Raw genomic sequence first — 17,898 nt, 5'->3', positions numbered from 1 at the left:
ATGTGGCCTGAAGATCTGTGAGTAGGACTGCTTGGGGGGCCATGTTTCTTCTCAGGCCAGAGAAAGGTCCTGGTGTGCTGGCTTCAGTCTTTCATTCCCGAACCCCCCTTTGAATGTTAGTTACCTATTCCCACAGAACAAATTGCCCCAAAACTTAATGGCTTAAAACAAGCATGACATTGTTAATTCACCCAGTTCTGTGGGGCAGGAAAGCGGGTCATGAGGCTACAGTCAAGATGTCAGCCAAGGCTGCAGCTGGTTGAAGTCCTCACTGGATTTGGAGAATATTATTAGTTGAATAGCGTCTTCCCCTAAAAAGATACGTTGTGATCCTAACCCCTAGTAGCTCAGAATGTGGCCTTATTTGGAAATAGGGTCTTTGCAGATGTGATGAAGATATAAGTTAAGATGAGGTCACACTAGAGTAGGTGGGCTCTTAATCCAATATGACATGTCCTTTTCAGAAGAGGAGAAGACACACACGTGACAACAGGAGCAGAGATCACAGGGATGCCTCTACCAGACAAGGCACACCAGAAATTGCTTGCCAAAAAACACCAGAAGTTACAAGAGGCAAGAAACGACCCCCCACACACAACCAACCCCTGCAGGTTTCAGAAGAAGCATGGCTCTACCAACACCTTGATTTTGGATTTCCAGCTTCCACAACTATGAGACAATATGTTTCTGTTGTTTGAAGCCACCCAGTTCAGGGTACTTCGATATGGCAGACCTAGGAAACAAATACAGAGGATCACTTGCAAAATGGCCCATTCTGGCAAGTTGGTGCTGGCTGCTAGCAGAAGGTCTCAGTTCCTCACCACATGGGCCTTTCCATAGGGATAGCTGAGTGTCCTCATGATGTGGCCCCTGGCTTCCCCTAAAGCAAGTGATCCAAGAGAGCACAGGTGGAGCCGTGATAGCTTCTATGATCTAGTCTCAGAAGTCATACTGCAATATGTGGCACCATCTTATTGAGTTACACAGGTCAGCCCTGCTCCCTGTGGAAAGAGACAGAGGGTGTTAGATGCCCAGAGGTGAATCTCATTGGGTACCATCTGGAGATGGGCTACCACTCTGCTTAATCCAAATCACAGCTCTCCTGTTTCTCACCTCCCAACAGTTCCTGTTCCTCAGGCCGAAGTTCACATTCTGCACAGCCTCAGCTCCGCCTGACCTCTGAGCTCACATGATGTCCCTTACTGTGAACCTGGGTCTCTGGTCCAGCCATAGCTACTACTTTAAGCTCCTCCAGTGTGCTGAGCACAATCTGGCCTCTGTACTGTTGTCTGCTTGAAATGATGTCTTCTGATGAACACGCATCCATCCTTCAAGGTCTACTCTCTCATCACAGCTTGTGACTCTTCCCCTTATTGAATTGGTGTTTCCCATTCCCAGTTCCCAGAGCCCTTTCTCATTGAACTATTTATCTGAGTTCTCTCTGCTGGAACGTGAGCCATGCCGAGAGTAGCCACCTAGTAGTGAGTGACGGCTCTGTGCTGGATGCACATAAATGGTCTCCCTTAACCTCCGTGAGCCCTAAAGAAGGTTTGCTACAGCTATTTTGCAGATGGGGAAAATTAACAGAGAGATATTAATGAATTGCCCACATGCAAATATGTGCTGAGTCTTGGATTTGCATCTTCTTTATAGGGACTCCATGGAGACCCACCCTCTAAGACCAGAGCCAGTGCCCTATTCATCTTTTGTCTTTGCAAAAACAACAAAACATTATTTCCCTTTGGAAAGTTATTTTTATTTTTGTGTTTAGTACTGAAGTAAAACAAAATCTAAATAATAGCTGCACCATTAAAAATGAAATTCCCAATATCTGAACTCTAGGCATCATGCATATATAATTTTTTCATAGATAACTTTTCTTCTCATTTTCCTTCTCCTTCTCCTCTTCATCTTTTTCTTTTCCTTTGAGAAAAAAAAAAAAAATTGACTAACTCATAACTGGGGAGTCTAAGAATAAATTCTCTTCAGGCATTGCTGAATCCAGGGGCTCAAATGGTGCCTCTGGACACAGTATCATACTTTACTCTGCACTCTTCTTTATCATTTTCGCTCACAGACAGACTCTCCATGTAGTTGCAGCTATGGCCATGACAGTTCTAGACTGTCTCTCAGCAACTCCAGAGAAGAAGTCCCTAATAAAAGTCTCAGAGCTGAACAAGCTGGGCTCTTGCTTAGGGCACATGCCCATCCTGACTCAATGATTGGCCAGAGGGCTGTGATACTCTTTTTTGTTTGTTTGTTTGTTTTGAGATGGAGTCTCACTCTGATGCCCAGGCTGGAGTGCAGTGGCACAATCTCTGCTCATTGCAACCTCCACCTCCCTGGTTCAAGCAATTCTCCTGCCTCAGCCTCCCCAGTAGCTGGGATTACAGGCACGTGCCAACACACCCGGCGAATTTTTTGTATTTTTATAGAGACAGGGTTTCACCGTGTTAGCCAGGATGGTCTCGATCCCTAACGTTGTGATCTGCCCGCCTCAGCCTCCCAAAGTGCTGGGATTACAGGCGTGAGCCACCATACCCGGCCAGGGCTGTGATATTATGATTGGCCAGCACTGAGTCACATGGCCACCGTCAGGGTGAGGGATGATAGGCTTAGCTCTGACCTGAAATTCATGGATTAAGGGGTGGGGGCTGTTTCCCAGGGAACACTGGGACAGCGTTACCAGGGGAAAGGGAGTGGGATCTAGTCGGTCCAAAAGAGTAAATGTCCATGGGGCTTTTTTCTCTGAGCAGAAATTTCACTGTGATTCCAGTCAGGTATTGCTGTCGTCGGGGCCACAGCAGGAGGGAGACTGCAAATCTTGATTAGTTGAGGAGAGCTTAAGAACACAGTGATTGGCCGGGCGCGGTGGCTCAAGCCTGTAATCCCAGCACTTTGGGAGGCCGAGACGGGTGGATCACGAGGTCAGGAGATCGAGACCATCCTGGTCTACACGGTGAAACCCCCGTCTCTACTAAAAAATACAAAAAACTGGCCAGGCAAGATGGCGGGCGCCTGTAGTCCCAGCTACTCGGGAGGCTGAGGCAGGAGAATGGTGGGAACCCGGGAGGCCGAGCTTGCAGTGAGTCGAGATCGCGCCACTGCACTCCAGCCTGGGTGACAGAGCTAGACTCCGTCTCAAAAAAAAAAAAAAAAAAAAAAGAGAACAGAGTGATTTACACAGATATGGGCAGGATGTAGGGGAACCCAGAAAAGATAATGCACTACCCAGGGGCTAGCGACAGCAGGAGCTATGAGCGCCCCAGGCCTGAAGCTGTGAAGGGCTGAAGTGGTTACCAGAACCCGGAGAGGGAAGCTTATGGAGAGAGCAGCCTGGCGGGAGCAGGGGCTGTGAGAGACACAGCCAGACCGTAGTGGTGTGACAGGTGGAGACCCGGGCGATCCATATCCTGTCTCCTCTCTCTTCTCTGCTCCCGACTCCTGCTGTGACTTGCCACTGGCTGGACCCAACAGGAAAGCAGAGGACAAGATAATCTGGTTGGTGCTATCTAGAAGTCAGTGTTGGGGGTCACAGAACAGAATGGAGAAGGGTGGATGGAGCATGCAGGGAAGACAAATGCAGCCCTGGCATGGTTCTTCCAGAACATTCTGCAAGCTCATACAGTTCATTTGAGAAGAAATAGAGGAGTTAGAGAGAAGCTTCTTAATGAACATAACCTTGGTAGCTAGTCTCAAGATTAGCTCCCAGTGCTCCCCACCTGCTGGTACCCGTTATGTAGCACTTCCCACATTTTTCTGGGGTCGTTTTGTGTAACCAGTAAAACATGGCAGATGCGATGGCATGTTACTTCTGAAATTGGGTTATAAAAGATACTGCAGGCCGCACATGGTGGCTTATGCCTGTAATCCCAGCACTTTGGGAGGCCGAGGCTGGCGGATCACAAGGTCAGGAGTTCAAGACTAGCCTGGCCAATATGGTGAAACCCTGTCTCTACTAAAAATACAAAAATTAGCCGGGCATGGTGGCACATGCCTATAGTCCCAGCTACTTGGGAAGCTGAGGCAGAAGAATCACTTGAACCCGGGAGGCAGAGGTTGCAGTAAGCTGAGATCGCACCACTGCCCTCCAGTCTGGGCAACAGAGAGACGCTCCACCTCCAAAAAAAAAAAAAAAAAAAAAAAAGATACTGCAGCTTCTATCTTGGTTGCTCACTTGCTATCTTGGGTCCCTCCCTCTGGGAAAAGTCAGTTGCCATCTCCCAAGGATCCCATTGGACAGGCCCATTTGGCAAGGAACAGCCACCAGCTAGTAGCATGAGTGAGCCATGTTGGAAGTGGATCCTCCAGCCACAGTCAAGCTTCCAGATGACAACTGCCCTGGGAAACGACTGCAGCTTCATGAGAGACCCTGAGCCAGAACCACCCCATGAAGTCACTCTTGATTTCCTAAAGTCTCAGAAACTGTAAATATAAATGTATGTTGTTTCAAAATTCTAAGTTTTGAGGTAATTTATTATACAGCAATAGATAAGTAATACAATAATCCTGCTACCAGCACCTTAATCTCCCACATGAAAGTTAAAATTCATCCAACACTCAATCTCCCAGCTATGCTGACTGCTCCTAATCAGGTATCTCTCCCAACATATATATATATATATAGTGCTATCAGTGGCTATTATTTGTTGGGTTTCACAAAGCCAGAAATCATCTACATCTACTCTCTTTTCTTCTGGTTTTGAATAGCAAAATGCAACAGGGAGATGTTCTCAGAGGGAGAACAACAAAAAAAAGGGTCCATGCTGAACAGAACTTGGTTGCTTTGAAATCGGAAGTTCTAGAGGAGGTATTCTGACAGTGGCCACGAAAATCTGCCCCCAGAATTTTGTCTAACCCACCCCAGACAGAGTTATCCAACAGCCTGGTATGGTACAGACCAGGAGCTCGCAAAAGGTGGGCCCCAGGCAGCAGCACCAGTAGCACCTGGGAAATTGTTGGAAATGCAAATTCTTGAGCTCCACCCCAGATCACCTTAATTGGACTCTCTGGGAGTAGGGCCCATCAATCTGTGTTTAGCAAGCCCTCCAGGTGATTCTGATCCTAATCAAGTGTGAGCCCACTGTCTAATGCGGCGCATACCAAAGCAGGTGCATGGGTCTTAATCATCACCTTAGTCCTCTGAAACAGGCAAGTGTGTCCATTTTACAGAAGAAGGAACTAAGGCCTGGAAGGGAAGTCCTTGCTCGAGACTAAACAGAATCCCAGCAACATAGGGCAAGCCTGGAATTCCCACCCCAGACCAATGCACAGCCAGTGCTTCCACATCGCCAACCCAGAAATGTTTTCTCTCCGCATCATGCTCATTTTCAACCCTTTCAGGGTGACTTATTCATCATCCAAATATATTATTTTTTTGTTTGACTAAAGGCAATTACATTTACATTTTCTCTAAGTACTGGAACGTAATGGGTGAAATTCCTACCAGCGATCTGGAAGAACTCTAAGGGTCTAAAGTGATTCTTTCATAATTAAAGATATGACTATGTATAATGTGATTTGTAAGATAAGGTATAACTTTGGGGGTGTTCTAATTCTTTAAAAATTGTTGATCCTACTATGGATGTCTTGCAGCTCTCAAAAAATCATGTGTGAAAATTAAGCATTAGTTCCGTGTAAAATACAGTGCTAGAAATTGTGGAGGATGCAACGTCGCATAAGACTGTTACTGTTTTTTAAAATTGATTTTTAAACATAGAGACAGGGTTTCGCCATATTGGCCAGGCTGAATCTCAAGTGATCTGCCTGCTTCAGCCTCCCAAAGTGCTGGGATTACAGGCATGAGCCATCGCGCCCAGCCAAGACTGTCACCTTTAGAGAGAGCTTATTATCACCTAGTGTTCATGTGAACACAGGATTTAAATACACACTACCCCCCAAAACAAATGGCTAAAGGATATTTGTGCACATTTTATTTTTCCAGATGGCTACCACAATATTTGAAGAACTAACAAGTTTAAAAATGTAAAAGGCCAGTAAGGCAACATTGGGCACTGGGGCAAGTGAAGGGAAGGGAAGAAGCATGAAGTCAGGGGAGGCGGCAGTGGCTGATTCTGCAGGCTCTGCAGGCTTGGGGCAGAGTTAGGGTTTATGTGGGCAGGCAGCATTGCAGGGGATTAGGCAGGGGAATAACATGGTCATTTAAAATGATTCTTCTGACTGATGACAGGTTTTCAGATGTTTCACCTCCTCCTCCAGTCATACCTTGTGTCCAAGCCATGAGGACTCACTGAGGGGAACGTAATAAATAGTAATTTAAGGGAAAAAATAACAATTAAAAAATCTATAATAGCAGTTTAAGGGACAAAAACCAAAAAATTTATTTGGAATTATTCATGTTAAGCTTAACATTTTCTAATATAGTCCTGCATCCATTTTTTTTTGTTTTTGAGATGACATCTCACTCTGTGGCGATCTTGGCTCACTTCACCCTCTGCCTCCCAGGTTCAAATGATTCTCCTGCCTCAGCCTCCTGAATAACTGGGATTACAGGTATCTGCCACCACACTTGGCTAATTATTATTTTTTTTTTTAGATGGAATTTTGCTCTTGTTGCCCAAGCTGGAGTAAATGGCATGATCTTGGCTCGCCACAACCTCCACCTCCCAGGTTCAAGCGATTCTCCTGCCTCAGCCTCCCGAGTAACTGGGATTACAGGCATGCACGACCACACCTGGCTAATTTTGTATTTTTAGTAGAGACGGGGTTTCTCCATGTTGGTCACGCTGGTCTCAAACTCCCGACCTCAGGTCATCTGCTGACCTCGGCCTCCCAAAGTGTTGGGATTACAGGTGTGAGCCACTGTGCCTGACCTGTATCAGTTTTTAAAAGACTGTCAGGCACGTCAAAGCCACAGGAGGAAAAACCCCTACATTCGTGCACAACAGAAAAGCTTTGTTTTCAGTAAACATGCACATCTTCAAAGAATGGTTGCAATCCAAATTGTTTAGTAACTATTAGAAGAACAAGGAAGGCTGTGTCCTCTGAATTATAATGTGCTTTTCATCTAAATTGCTGCATATTGGGGGTTGAATCATGCTGGGAGTTTGACGTATGTAAGGAAAATTATTAGGCTGATGGAATATAAAGATTCTTATAATAAAAGCCAGTATTTTGGCATTTATAAATGAATCTGAAAAGGGTGAAGAATTTCATTGTTTTGCAATTAATACCACAAAATGTGGCCCTTGTGTTCCACTGGCCCTGAAAATTGTTTCAGATCTTTCCTTGGTGCAGTGTGTATTAAATAGTAAAATGGACATATGTCACAAAACAGATTTATTCCTACAAATTTACATAAAAAATAAGAAGTGAAAAAATAAACACAGATTTTGATGTGCTGGCTTGGGAGCCCAGAGACCAGGCCTGGCTTGCTTTTAAATTGTTGTGTGACCTCAGCCATGTACCTGTGCCTCTCAAGGCCTAAGGTCCTCTTTGTAAAAAAGGAGGCTACATTAGATGATTTCAGCTCCAATGTCCTTGGAGACTCTCATTATTTTCTAATTGTAAATTATGCTTTTTCTAATAGTAAATAAGAAACTAAACTGTATTCATGTATGACAGAGAATTCTTTGTTGTTTGGACTTTGTTTTGTTTTTGAGACAGAGTCTCACTCTGTCGCCCAGGCTGGAATGCAGTGGCACAATTTTGGCTCACTGCAACCTCTGCCTCCCGGTTTCAAGCAATTCTCCTGCCTCAGCCTCCCATGTAGCTGGGATTAACAGGCTCCCGCTACCATGCCTGGCTAATTTTTGTATTTTTAGTAGAGACAAGGTTTCACCATGTTGGCCAGGCTGGTCTCAAACTCCTGACCTCAAGTGATCTGCCCGCCTTGGCCTCCCAAAGTGCTGGGATTACAGGCATAAGCCACTGCACCCAGCCTACTTTGTTATTATTATAGATGTCAGATACAATGAATTTCTCTGAGTTTCTCTTTAAAGATTTAGCCTGCAAACTTCCTTGTCCTTTGTTTTCAAATCTCAACTTTCCTGTTCCTCCTTGCCCCTAGTTATTGTAAAACAGCCTACCCCCTTCCTGTCAGTTCTAATCAATACCTCACATCTGTTCCCTTGCACCCATTGTTCCCCCCAAACAGCATGTCTCACACGCTTCACCACTGTATCTCACGTCCCCTTCCCTTCCATATTTAGAAAATATTCCCAAGTAGTCAGTCGGGTCAGCTCAGATTGTTTGGTCCGACCCCAGCCCATGGGGGAGGGACACAGAGGTAGGGATTGTATTAAGGATATAGAAACCGCTGGTGTCCTTTGTTCTTTGTGCTCTTGCAATCTTGATTGACTTGAGTGGCACCCTTCTGCGTAAGTAAATTGCCTTGCTGAGAAAACTTTTGCCTGAGTGCTGGTTTTACTGTGCAGCACTGAGCATTTATTCCTAGTGCATTTGTATATCCAATATAGAATATTTTATAAGACAAAAACAAAGACTCAATTTGTAATATGAATCCTCTCCATCCAGGTTGGAGGCTATCCACTTCCTCCCAACTCATTTATTTGATTAATGTGTTTAGATTTTCTTAGCCAGTGTTGTGATTATCTATTGCTAAGTACATAAGTTTCACTTCATTTCATTAAGTTCCACTAGCTTAAGTTTCACTAAGTTCCACTTAGTTTAAGTTTCAACTATGAAACTTAATGGCTTGAACATCCATTCTATTTTGCTCATGAATTTGGGAAGGACTCAATTATGTAGCCCACCTCTTTCTGGCTGGAGGGGTGGGGGATGGAAAACCCACTTCCAGGGTAGTTTCTCCACTCAGATCCCTGGCACATTGACAGGGCAGCTGGAAGGCTCCTCTGGGCCTCTCCATGTGGTCTTTCAGCATACTGGTCTGAGGATAGTCAGACTTCTAATGAGCCATCTCAGGTTTCCCAGAGAGGGTATTATAAGAGACAGGAAGAGGAAGCTGCCAATTTCTTAAAGCTGTGGCCAGAAACAGGCACAGTGGCACTTCTGCCATATTCTATCAGTAAAGTTGCTACAGAACCCTCCTAGATTCAAGGAGAGGAAACACAGAGCCCACTCATCAGTGGGAGGAGTGTAAAAGAACTTGTGACTGTTTAAAATCTACCTCAAAGTAGGCTGCTGTACTGATGTCAGTTTTTATTTATTGAGTGCTTAGCAAGCATAGTAGCTCCTTTAATCTTTCCAATAACTCTGTAAGATAGATATCTTTATTAACACTATTTTACAGATGACGAAACTGAGACACAGTGAAGCTGATCAAGCGGCCCAATCCCCCCTAGAACTGTATGTGAGCTAGGTTTTGAACATAGGCAGTTTGAGCATGGGAAATTAATGAGCTAATTAGGTTATTTATTATCATAACATCATGTAATTATTACAGCAATGATAAGGCACATTACAAGCACTGTGCAAGTAAGCAGCCTTTCCATGTTCCAGGTAAGTACCCTTCTTGGTTGGGGATGGTCCCAGCTGCTTTTTTGCTGTGGGTTCAGAAGATTGTGCCTATGGGTGAGTGATGGACTATTCAAGGGCACCTTCCACAGGAATCTTTGTCAGTTTCTCTAGGCATGAATCTTGCAAACAATATAAAAGTCTTCAAGCAACACACACACACACACACACACACACACACACACACACACACACAAAAGAGTACCAGAAACCCAAGATCAACAGGTTGACAAAACAGTTGGAGGGGGCCAGGCGTGGTGGCTCATGCCTGTAATCCCAGCACTTTGGGAGGCTGAGGTGGGCGGATCACCTGAGGTCATGAGTTGGAGACCAGCCTGGCCAACATGGTGAAAACCTGTCTCCACTAAAAATACAAAAGTTAGCTGGGCGTGGTGGTGTGCACCTGTAATCACAGCTCCTTGAGAGGCTGAGGCAGGAGAATCGCTTGAACTGGGGAGGTGGAGATTGCATTGAGCCAAGATTGTGCCACTGCATTCCAGCCTGAGGTGACAGAGTGAGACTCCATCTAAAAAAAAGAAAAAGAAAAAGAAAATGGAGGGAATTTCAGAGAGAGAATACAAATTACACTGGTGCTCCTGTCCACAGTGTCCTATGGACACTTTACAGATGGCACAGCTAACAAAGCCCTCTTCTGCGTGGAACATGTGTTTCAGCCCCCTGAGGGCTATTACCTGGTTAGTGAGAGGGTATCACTTTACAGCACCTGTTAATTGAGTGACACCATGCTGCACCACAGGAACAATGGAATGTTTGGGTGCCATGGAAATTAGTACCAAGGCAATCTTGCCAGGCACTTGGGTATAGCCTTTGTACATGTAGCCCACTTTTATCTTGCCCAAACTTCAGACTGATTTTTTTTTAAACCAGATATTCAGAGTGAGTCAAACCCCTTTAATCCAAGATCCCCTAACAATACAGAGAGGAAGCTGCCCTGCCCAATAGCAAGGCTGCTTGACACTTTGAGGAAATGAGCTCAGTCCTCCCAGGAAAGGCACACCTTCAATGCTACCTTATCCCTTTAGTTTGCCCTGACTCTTCTGGGAAAATGAACTGCTCTCCAATCTGTATTCAATGCATTCCTCTAGAATAGCTTATTGAGTACTTCCTATGTTACTCCCTTTCTGCAGAATACTTTTGGGAATCAACTCATTTAATTTATACCAGAGCCACGGAGTCTTCCCATCCACATTTGACAGAGTTGATGAAAACTCAAGAGGTTATGTAACTTGCCAAAAATCACACAGGTTGTCCTGTCTGCCTCAAAAGTCCACAAATTTGACCACACAGCCCTGCTGCCTCCCACTGATCACGGGGGCCTATATGTATCTGTCCCCATGTCCAGTTCCCCATCAGGTTGTAAAGTCCATTAGGGCTGGGGCTGGTGCTGAGTAAGGCTCCCAGGACCTAGTACATTCTCAGTAAATGCTTGAATCAAGTTTACAAAGGTTGAGCATCTCCAGGGCTCTATGGGCCCAAGAATTCTAACTCAAAATTGGTGTATCTCACACACCTTCTACTCTAGGAAGCATAATGACCTAGGGTTCCTGGTGTAGTTTGAAATCCACTGCTGTGCTTGTAATGAAGGTCATGCTTTCACACATGACTTCTCATCCATGACTGAGTGGTTGGGGGGATAATAAGGCAGACCCATGCCTGGAAAGGGGGGCACTCTAGGTCAGTGGCTCACTTTGGTTCAAAGACTCCCAAGTGCTTTGCCAAATGTTCATTAGACACACATGGCAGGTAGGATGTTCCCACTCAACCTTTGATCTTGATCTCCTTCACTGGGGTTAGACTTGCATTGTAGTTTGACAGCTTCCCAGCCAACCCTGGCTCCATCATCTCTATTTCCTTTTACACAGGCACTTTCTCTAGTAAAATTCTTGCATGTTTAAAACTGTCTTGATATCTGCTTTTTGGAGGACCCAGACTAACAGAGTTGATATTTCAATTTTTTATTCATTTCCTTATCATCAATGACTACTTCTATTCACTCTAAGATGACCATGTAGATTAGGGAACCCAATGTCACAGCAGCAAATCCCTCTTTTCTAAGATGCCTTTCAGGAGTATGTCCCACATACTAGGCAGTGTGCCAGGTCCTTTATATGCAGTCTTCCCTTCATTCTCCAACAGTCCTGTGAGATCAGTAGGATGACTTTCCTATTATCCTATGATAGGTCATCCTACTGATGACTGTCCTATCATTTCATGGATAGGACATCTGAGGCTTAGGGAGGTTAAATTATTTGCCCAAAGGTCACACAGCCAAAAAATGAGTGTTCAGATTCTAGACTGTTTATTATTTCATTTAATTCTTCCCATAAACCCAGTGGAAAATATAAGCAAGAATAAGAAAAGCTAACACTTACTGGACGCTTAGGTGTCAGGCACTTCCCATATATTTTTTCATTTAATTCCCACCATAACCCCATGAGGGATGTACTATTGTCCTCATTTCACAGACAAGAAAACTGTGGTGGGGAGAAATTAGGAGATTTGCTCAGGGTCCCCCAGCCAGGAAGTGGCAGAGCCAGAATTCCTGCTGGGACCAACTGGCTCCAAGAGCGCATGTATTCCCTCCTTCTTGCCTCCCACTCGTGGCAATACTGTCCCAGCCATAAGGAAAGGTGCTTTACCTTAGCTGCTGTTCATGTGGTTTTGTCTGCATCCATTGCTACTCTTGAAGGGAATTACAACTCAGGAAAACGGACCCTTTCCACATCGGATTCGACTCCAGACACAGGTCTAGCCTTGTTTCGGAACCCTCTGCTTTTCATTTCATTTGAATCCATATTAAAACATAATAGTCTGCATATTCAATATCTTACAATTGAACACTAAGAAGCCACCAAAGATCATATTTATTGTGTTTATATACAATGTGTTGACACAGAAATTTACAGCAAGTAAAAAAGTTACAAACTGGACATATGACTCCATTTAAAAATGACATATTCATAGTTATAGATTTGGAAAATATAAAACCAACTTCTGTGTTTACAATCTCTTAGTGGTAAGTTTACAGGTGGTTTTGTTTAAAGTATCATACAGGGTAACTTTGCTCTTCTAAAAATCCTCTGTTCTTTGCCTATTCCTTTCCTCCCTCATATCCCCTGGCAACCACTCATCTTTTCACTGTCCCCATAGTTTTGCCTCTTCCAGCATGCCATATTAAATTCCCAGGAGTAGGATTGCTGGATCATATGGTTTAAGTGTGTTTAGTTTTGTAAGAAACTACCAAAATGTTTTCCAAAGTGGCTGAGCCATTTTGCATTCCCACCAGTAATTAATGAATTCCTCCAAGTGGGCATAGTGGGTCATGTCTGTAATCCCAGCACTTTGGGAGGCTGAGGGGGACAGATCACTTGAGGTCAGGAGTTTGAGACCAGCCTGGCCAACATGGTGAAACCCTGTCTCTACTGAAAATACAAAAATTAGCCAGGTGTGGTGGCGCACACCTGTAATCCCAGCTACTCAGGAGGCTGAGGCAGGAGAATCGCTTAAACCCGGGAGGTGGAGACTGCAGTGGGTTGAGATCATGCCACTGCACTTCAGGCTGGGCAACAGAGCTAGATTCTGTCTCAAATAAAAAAAAGAAAAAGAAGAGCTCCTCCACATCCACACTAACATTTGTGTTGTCAGTGTTCTGAATTTCCACCATTCTAATTAGTGTGTTGTGGTATCTCATTTTGTTTCCCTGATGAGATATGTGGAACATTTTTTCATATGCTTATTTGCCATCTGTGTCTTCTTTGGTGAGATGCCTGTTAAGGTTTTTGGTCCAATTTTAAAAGTTGGTTGTGTTCTTATTTGTGAGTTTTAAAGGTTCTTTGTATATTTTGGATAATATTTCTTTATCCATCTTTTACAATTTTTTCCTCCCAGTCTATGGCTTGCCTTTTCATTCTGTGACAGTGTCTCACAGAGCAGAAATTTTAAAATTGTAATGAAGTCTAGCTTATCATTTTTTTTTTTCATGGGTGGTGCCTTTGGTGTTATATCTAAAAAGTCATTGCCAAACCCAAGGTCAGGTAGATTTTCTCCTAAGAGTTTTATAGTTTTGCATTTTACATTTAGGTCTGTGATCCATTTTGTTAATTCTTGGGAAGGATGTAAGATCTGTGTCTAGTTTCACTTTTTGCTTGTAGTTGTCTTAGTTATTCCAGCACCATTTGTTGAAAATACTGTCTTCACTCCGTCACATTGCCTTTGCTCCTTTGTCAAAGATCAGTTAACTATATTCATGTGGGTCTATTTCTGGGTTCTCTATCTGTTCCACTGATCTGTCCATTCTTTGACCAATACCACACTGTCTTGATTACTGTAGTTTTATAGTATGGGTAGTGTACATTGTGTAGTGTAAGTCTTCCGATTTTAATTGTCTCCTTCAATATCATGTTGGCTATTCTTGGCTTTTACCTCTCCATTTAAACTTTAAAATCAGTTTGTTGATATCTACAGAATAACTTGCTGGGATTTTAATTAAGATTGCACTGAATCTATAAAGTTGGCAAGAACTGACATCTTAATAATAGAGTCTTTTTATTCATGAATGGACTATCTCTGCATTTATTTTTTCTTTGATTTCTTCCAATAGAGTTTTGGAGTTTTCTTCATATAGACCTTATACATTTTTACAAGTTTTATACCTACGTACTTCGTATGTTGGGTACAAATGTAAACAGTATTGTGTTTTAAATGTCAAATTCTCTGTTCACTGCTGGCATATGAGAAAGTAATTGATTTTTGTATATGAACCTTGTATCTTGCAATACTGGTATAACTACTTACTAGTTACAGCTTTTAAAATTCATTCTGATTTTCTACACAAATGGTCATGTCATTTGTGAAAACGTTTTACTTCTTCCCTTCTAACCTGCATACTTTTTATTTCCTTTTCTTGTCTTATTGCATTAGCTAAAACTTCCAGTATGATGTTGAAAAGCAGTGGTGAAGGGGGCCATCCATGTTTTGCTCCTGATCTTAGAGTGCAGTGGCATGATCATGGCTCACTGCAGCTTGACTGCTTGTGCTCAAGCAATCCTTCCACCTCACCCACCTGAGCAGGTGGAACTACAGTTGTGTGCCACCATGCCTGGCTAATTTTTGTATTTTTTGTAGAGACAGGGTTTCATCATATTGCCCAGGCTGGAGGTTTTTTTTTTTTTTTTTTTTTTTTTTTTTTAATAGATGTTCTTTATCCAGTTGAGGAAGTTCCCATGTTTTCCTAGTTTACTGAGAATTATTTTCATGATTGTGTTGTATCTTGCTAGTATTTTGATTTGCTGAGAATTACTGCATCTATGTTCATGAGAAATATCGGCTTACAGTTTTTTTTTTTGAGACAGAGTTTCACTCTTGTTGTCCAGGCTGGAGTGCAATGGCGTGATCTTGGCTCACTGAAACCTCCACCTCCCAGGTTCAAGTGATTCTCATGCCTCAGCCTCCCAAGTAGCTGGACTACAGGCATGCACCACCACGCCCAGCTAATTTTTATTAGTAGTAAAAACAGGGTTTCTCCATGTTGGTCAGGCTGGTCTCGAACTCCTGACCTCAGGTGATCCACCCGCCTTGGCTTCCCAAAGTGCTGCAATTACAGGCGTGAGCCACTGCGCCTGGTCTACAGTCTTCTTATAATCTTTGGTTTTGAAATTGAAGTAATGTTGGCCTCCTTGACTGAGTTAGGATATATTCTTTCTGCTTCTATCTCTGGAAAACACTGTAGAGAAATGGTATAATTTCACCCTGCATGTTCAGTAGAATTCACCAGTGAATCCATCTGGGTCTGGTGCTTTCTGTTTTGGAAGGTTATTATTGATTCAGTTTCTCTGATATAGGTCCATTCAGGTATAGGTCTATTTCTTCTTGTGTACGTTTTGGCAAATTGTCTTTTAAGGTCCATCTAGGTTATCAAATTTGTTGGCATGAAGTTGTTCATGATATTCCTTTATTATCCTTTAAACGTCTATGGGCTCTGTATTGAAGTCTCTTCTCATTTCTGATATTAGTTGTGTCCTCCCCCCCCCCCCCTTAGCTTGGCTAGAGTTTTACTGATGTTATTAATCTTAAACAAAACAAACCAAAAAAAACAAACTACTTTTGGTTTTGTTGAGTTTCTCTACTGAAATACTTCTTCAATTTCATTGATTTCTACTCTTAATTCTTGTCTTCTGCTTGCTTTGGATTTGCTTTTCTTTCTCTAGTTTCCTAAAGCGAACACATACATGATTGATTTTAGAACTTTTTTTTTTGAGACAGAGTATCACTCTTGTTGCCCAGGCTGGAGTGCAATGGTGCGATCTCAGTTCACTGAAACCTCCGCCTCCCAGGTTCAGGTGATTCTCCTGCTTCAGCCTCCCAAGTAGCTGGGATTACAGGCGCCCGCCACCACGCCTGGCTGTTTTGTATTTTTGGTAGAGAGGGGATTTTGCCATGTTGGCCAGCCTGGTCTCAATGTTCACTAGATCCAGCTGGTTGATGGTGTTAAGTACAACGATGTCCTTGTTGATCTTCTGCCTGCTAGTTCTGTCCATTAGTGATAGAGGGGGTGTTGAAATCTCCAGCTATGATAGTGGATTCATCTATTTCTCATTGCAATTCTACCGGTTTTTGCCTCACATACTTTGATACTCTGCTGCTAAGTGCATTGGTCAAATAATTGAGAATGAGGTTTTGAAAGAGCTCTAGCTTTGTTTTGTTCCTTCTGGTGGCTGCTAGGCTGCAACAGGAATGTGGGCTGTTAGTTTTCAGGGCTTCTACAGCTGGACAGTGAAAAAGGCGATGAATCCAAGTTAAAACATGACCAAGGCTGTTGTCCTTAGGTAGATTTAGTAGTTTTTCTTGAATTAAATGCTCTTGAGGCTGCTGACAGCCTTTAATTTTCAGACTTCTGTAACAGTCGATCTGAGAAATTTTGCCAGTTTTATCATGGCTCTTATGAAGAAGCTAATTTTTGGAGCTCATTACTCCTGCCATTTTCACTGACATCATTTAGCAAAAGCTTTTCGACCATTTGGGCTTTAAAGATAAAAATTTATGTTGGCTTCCATGAAGGGATTAAAAAAAAAGATGAAAATTTAATTTTCCTTAAAGAGGGTAAAGAGAAAGAAATCTAAGATTAAATTACTATTTTTTTTCAATGAAAACACATGGACACAAAGAGGGGAACAGACACTAGGGCCTACTTGAGGGTGAAAGGTGGCAAGAGTAAGATGTTCAAAAAACTACCTATTACCTGGGTGATGAAACAATCTGTACACCAACCCCCTGCGGCATGCAGTTTACTTACATAACAAACCTGCACATGTTCCCTTGATCCTAAAATGTTTTAAAAAATTAGTTTCAAATTATGGAAATATTTCAACCTGTATTTCAATTCTAATTAAGATAGTAGACAGGTAAGAGTCATAGGGGAAAGGGGAATGAGGCAACCACAAGGAAATGAGAAGTAACACAAGAAGAGGAATGAAGCAGAGAGATGCAGACATTTTTTAAGTGCTGGAGACGGAGAGATGGAGAACTGATCTAGAATGGAGAGCACTAGATATCAGCATTTTTCGTCTTAAATGTAGTCACTAGCCAAACTTTCCTATCTTGTTTCAGATTAGGTTGTGCTTTGAAAGGGATGAACACAGTAACACACCAGAGAGGGGACTGGTGCTACATTCTTCTGGAGACTGAGGTAGGGAAGAGGTCGGTTTTCTACCTTTGGAAAAGAGCAGATCCAACAACCAACCAATCAGCAGCACTGCCAAGCAAGAACTTTCCAACTCAAAATACATGTTTGTTGCCCAGTTTTATATCTGGACTACCCACACTCTAAGGGTACCACAAAAAGGGAAGGAACAGGAATAAAGGAAAGGCTACCAAGCATACCCATGGAAAAGCTGAAAGCAGCAACAAATCGATTGACATCATTTTGGCCTGACTGTGGAAATGGAACCCAAACTATCCTCCTCAAAATGGCAGAGAATATTGCCCCATCCCACTGAGGTAGGGGTTGGCCACGTGATTTGTTATGGCCAGTGGAGTGTTGGCAGATGTGATGCACGCAGAAGGCACAAACCATACTTGTGTGGGTTGGGCTTGCCTTCTTATGCTTCTACCATCAGTGTGGAAACTTCTGTTTAACTTTTGTATTTTAGCCCAGGCCCAAAGATGAACATAGATGGAGCAGGTGGAAACACAACTCATAGCAGGTAGTAAAGCCCTGCCAGAGACCCAGCTTGAAGCACTCATCCACACAAGCTAATGTCAGCCAATCTGCAGAGGCATGAGTAAGAATGATTATTTTAAGCAACTGAGATTTGGGGTGGTTAGGTGGCAACAGCATCTGAAACATTAAGTAGACATCATTCTTGTAGGATCCACTCCTGAGGTCAAACTATGTTACCTCCCCCTTTACTGCTGTATGCCAAG

The 17,898-nt window shown here is 43.1% G+C and overlaps 1 protein-coding gene across 1 annotated transcript in view; it reads left to right on the top strand.

The window, feature by feature from the left end:
- The window catches only part of BTD (biotinidase), a 114,156-nt gene that overhangs the window by 47,610 nt on the left and 48,648 nt on the right, over positions 1 to 17,898 (top strand). The window lies entirely within an intron of this gene.

Source organism: Rhinopithecus roxellana, chromosome 1 (assembly GCF_007565055.1).
Source record: "Rhinopithecus roxellana isolate Shanxi Qingling chromosome 1, ASM756505v1, whole genome shotgun sequence".
In the NCBI taxonomy this organism is placed as follows: Eukaryota; Metazoa; Chordata; class Mammalia; order Primates; family Cercopithecidae; genus Rhinopithecus; species Rhinopithecus roxellana.
This window is presented reverse-complemented; position numbering and strand designations above follow the sequence as displayed.